Genomic DNA, 5,000 nt, shown 5'->3' with positions numbered 1-5,000 from the left:
GTTCGTCGTGGGCGCTGGCCGGCAGGCCGCGAGACGTGACGCCCGGCGGCAAAGAGTGCTCCTCTGAGGATATAGATGTTCCGTTCCGCCGCACAATGGTGACGGTGACCGCTGCCTGCGGTGGCAACGCTGGGCACAGTCGATACTCGCCGTGTGGTGGAAGGTAAACATTATGCGGTACATCAGTACTTTCCTAATAGTTCGGTCGTCTCACGGCACTGCTTAGTAAATGATGCAAGGCCAAATATAGATGATTTATGCGAATGTCCCTATACGTGCTGTAAGACTGGGCACACAACGTGAATCGCACGTCAGCCAGACACTCGAACATGCACCACTCTCGGCCTGCAACGGAGACACACAATACGTAAACATCTGGAATGCGACAATGTCGAGTGCATCCTCTCTGCCACATTGCACCGTCGACACTATGATAACCAGAGCAGTAGGTCCACCTATAAAAGCACAATACCCCACTCCTCCGACAACTACCATTGCTCAGATAAATCAACACCACCAACACACATCCTACACAGAGGGGCACCAAATATCATCCCCCGCCCTCGTGTTATACCACATGAAAAATTGCAGAAGTGAGAGACACACATCCGCCAGCCTCTTGCTACAAGCATCGAACCGACGTGACGTATCTGACGGTGACTCAGGCATCCGTGTACTGCCACCACTATCCACCCCCCCCCCCCCTCTCTCTCTGCCCCCTTCCCACACAATACCAAATTTAACCAACTTTATCGCTTAACCTAACTGTGGCTGTACCAGTTTATCGCTTAACCTAACTGTGGCTGTACCAGTTTATCGCTTAACCTAACTGTGGCTGTACCAGTTTATCGCTTAACCTAACTGTGGCTGTACCAGTTTATCGCTTAACCTAACTGTGGCTGTACCAGTTTATCGCTTAACCTAACTGTGGCTGTACCAGTTTATCGCTTAACCTAACTGTGGCTGTACCAGTTTATCGCTTAACCTAACTGTGGCTGTACCAGTTTATCGCTTAACCTAACTGTGGCTGTACCAGTTTATCGCTTAACCTAACTGTGGCTGTACCAGTTTATCGCTTAACCTAACTGTGGCTGTACCAGTTTATCGCTTAACCTAACTGTGGCTGTACCAGTTTATCGCTTAACCTAACTGTGGCTGTACCAGTTTATCGCTTAACCTAACTGTGGCTGTACCAGTTTATCGCTTAACCTAACTGTGGCTGTACCAGTTTATCGCTTAACCTAACTGTGGCTGTACCAGATTATCGCTTAACCTAACTGTGGCTGTACCAGATTATCGCTTAACCTAACTGTGGCTGTACCAGATTATCGCTTAACCTAACTGTGGCTGTACCAGATTATCGCTTAACCTAACTGTGGCTGTACCAGATTATCGCTTAACCTAACTCAATTTGTCCCTTAACCTAACTCAATTTGTCCCTTAACCTAACTCAAGTTGTCCCTTAACCTAACTCAATTTGTCCCTTAACCTAACTCAATTTGTCCCTTAACCTAACTCAAGTTGTCCCTTAACCTAACTCAAGTTGTCCCTTAACCTAACTCAAGTTGTCCCTTAACCTAACTCAAGTTGTCCCTTAACCTAACTCAAGTTGTCCCTTAACCTAACTCAAGTTGTCCCTTAACCTAACTCAATTTGTCCCTTAACCTAACTCAATTTGTCCCTTAACCTAACTCAATTTGTCCCTTAACCTAACTCAATTTGTCCCTTAACCTAACTCAAGTTGTCCCTTAACCTAACTCAAGTTGTCCCTTAACCTAACTCAAGTTGTCCCTTAACCTAACTCAAGTTGTCCCTTAACCTAACTCAAGTTGTCCCTTAACCTAACTCAAGTTGTCCCTTAACCTAACTCAAGTTGTCCCTTAACCTAACTCAAGTTGTCCCTTAACCTAACTCAAGTTGTCCCTTAACCTAACTCAAGTTGTCCCTTAACCTAACTCAAGTTGTCCCTTAACCTAACTCAAGTTGTCCCTTAACCTAACTCAAGTTGTCCCTTAACCTAACTCAATTTGTCCCTTAACCTAACTCAATTTGTCCCTTAACCTAACTCAATTTGTCCCTTAACCTAACTCAAGTTGTCCCCTTAACCTAACTCAAGTTGTCCCTTAACCTAACTCAAGTTGTCCCTTAACCTAACTCAAGTTGTCCCTTAACCTAACTCAAGTTGTCCCTTAACCTAACTCAAGTTGTCCCTTAACCTAACTCAATTTGTCCCTTAACCTAACTCAATTTGTCCCTTAACCTAACTCAATTTGTCCCTTAACCTAACTCAATTTGTCCCTTAAACCTAACTCAAGTTGTCCCTTAACCTAACTCAAGTTGTCCCTTAACCTAACTCAAGTTGTCCCTTAACCTAACTCAAGTTGTCCCTTAACCTAACTCAAGTTGTCCCTTAACCTAACTCAAGTTGTCCCTTAACCTAACTCAAGTTGTCCCTTAACCTAACTCAAGTTGTCCCTTAACCTAACTCAATTTGTCCCTTAACCTAACTCAATTTGTCCCTTAACCTAACTCAATTTGTCCCTTAACCTAACTCAATTTGTCCCTTAACCTAACTCAAGTTGTCCCTTAACCTAACTCAAGTTGTCCCTTAACCTAACTCAAGTTGTCCCTTAACCTAACTCAAGTTGTCCCTTAACCTAACTCAAGTTGTCCCTTAACCTAACTCAAGTTGTCCCTTAACCTAACTCAAGTTGTCCCTTAACCTAACCCACGTTGTCCCTTAACCTAACCCACGTTGTCCCTTAACCTAACCCACGTTGTCCCTTAACCTAACCCACGTTGTCCCTTAACCTAACCCACGTTGTCCCTTAACCTAACCCACGTTGTCCCTTAACCTAACCCACGTTGTCCCCTTAACCTAACCCACGTTGTCCCTTAACCTAACCGACGTTGTCCCTTAACCTAACCCACGTTGTCCCTTAACCTAACCCACGTTGTCCCTTAACCTAACCCACGTTGTCCCTTAACCCTAACCCACGTTGTCCCTTAACCTAACCCACGTTGTCCCTTAACCTAACCCACGTTGTCCCTTAACCTAACCCACGTTGTCCCTTAACCTAACCCACGTTGTCCCTTAACCTAACCCACGTTGTCCCTTAACCTAACCCACGTTGTCCCTTAACCTAACCCACGTTGTCCCTTAACCTAACCCACGTTGTCCCTTAACCTAACCCACGTTGTCCCTTAACCTAACCCACGTTGTCCCTTTGCCTAACATAGTTCACTGCTCGGAATCTCTGGTGTCGTTGTTATCCTCATGTAGATGTCTTGCGAGTGTTGCTTACTTTCCACATATTCCTGCTATCCACTGTCAATTGTACTGCAATAGGACTATATCGCCGACCCCCCCCCCTCCCCCCCCCTCTGTCCCCCCTCTGTCCCCCTCTTTGTGTCTCTGTCCTCTCAAGCTGGTCGGGTCTGGCGTTTGAGTGTTAAATGAGCCTCGCAGCTGTTCAGTTGCATTCAGATGTCGACGCCCTCAGTGTACGTCGTGGTATGGTCTGTGTCCATTGTCCGCTGATGTCGTACGCGTAACCCACACGCTGTACCGATCATCGGTCGTTACGTACAGAGTGAAGTAGTGTGATACGTGTGACCGTACGCTGGCTGTGCCCAACGGTGTCGAATCTCAATTTCCATATGTTGTGCTTGATGCTACTTGTCTCGTCTCCCAATAACAGCTAGGTTGCACTGTGGTACGCCGTAGAGGCGTGTGGGAGGAACGTACGAACGCATTGTATGTCACCCTGGGTCGCTGGGGGTGGTGGTGCGGTGAGTCAGGTCAGGTCAGGTCAGCGTGAGCCGTCTGATGTAGTGACGCGTGTATTCCGACTTTGTCGTATTGCCTCACACAAAGTGCTACCCTGGTGGACCGCGTTCCATATCTGGGACATGCCGCAGATGCCGGTTGACAGTGGATCGCGGAAGGTACATCGCATACGTGCGCGGGCCACCTTCCACGTGTTCTCTTCTGCACATGTCGCAGTGTGTATGTGGTCTGATGTAGCGTGTCGTGACACATGACATCCTGGCATGCAAGAATTGTTGAATTCGCAAATGTAGGTGGACATCTACGTTTACTGCCCAAGATACGCAAATGAACTGGAAATCCGTTGTTGAGCGGTTGTTCACGCTGGAGGTGAATCTGTGATGGCGACGATCGGTACAGCTATTAACCGGTTGTTTTCAGCGGTACCCGCCCACATCCACACGCGTGACTAGGCCCATGTGGGTATGAAGCGATACGCGGCGGTGGCTTGGTGGGACTGTTCCCGGCCGGTGAAGGGGGGCCGCCCGGCGTGTTGGCCGCGCGCTGCGTGGGGCGCACGCGCAACAGGCGGCTGGTGGGGGGGCGCCGAGTGGCAGGAGCGCCAGCCGACGGGCCCGGCAGGCGGCGCAGCTACGCTGCGGCGCACCCTGCACGCGGCGCCTGGCGGCCAAAGTTGGTTCAGCCGAGCCCGGTGCGAAGCGCGGTGGACATCTGCAGTGTGCTGGTCTGATTGAGGACTGTGTGCGTTGAGGATGCGCCGCCGCCTGGCACTCGGCGCCGCGACGCCGTCTGCTGCTCGGTCGCCCCAGCGGTTCTCGCAGGTGGTTTGTATCGCAGTTGTGCGGACGTGTTGGCGCGTGCGCTGTGCTGGGAGAGTTCGCTTCTGCACCCAAGTGGGGCTTTGCCCTTGTGTGGCGCTGGCGTTGGAGCTGCCGGTCACCATAGGTGGCGCGTGTTGTCTCCCGCCGGCAATGCCACGACAGCACGCTCCCGGGCCTCTGTCGGCAGCGGCAAGCTCAGTTGGGAGCAAGGGTGTTCGCACTAAAACCGTCTACTCGCCTAACTCCGGGCGATTGCGCCTCTCTCGAAACCGACCAAGTACCTAGGACGGCGCTGCGCGCCGCCGGGACCTGAGAGGGTTTCGAGGTGTATCGTGCAGGGGAGCTCGGCCTCCTCCTGTTTGCAGAATAATTAACACGCGATCTAGTGT

This window comes from Schistocerca gregaria, unplaced genomic scaffold, assembly GCF_023897955.1.
Source record: "Schistocerca gregaria isolate iqSchGreg1 unplaced genomic scaffold, iqSchGreg1.2 ptg000643l, whole genome shotgun sequence".
Classification (NCBI taxonomy): Eukaryota; Metazoa; Arthropoda; class Insecta; order Orthoptera; family Acrididae; genus Schistocerca; species Schistocerca gregaria.
The sequence above is the reverse complement of the archived record's forward strand: the minus strand, read 5'-3'. Positions refer to the sequence as shown.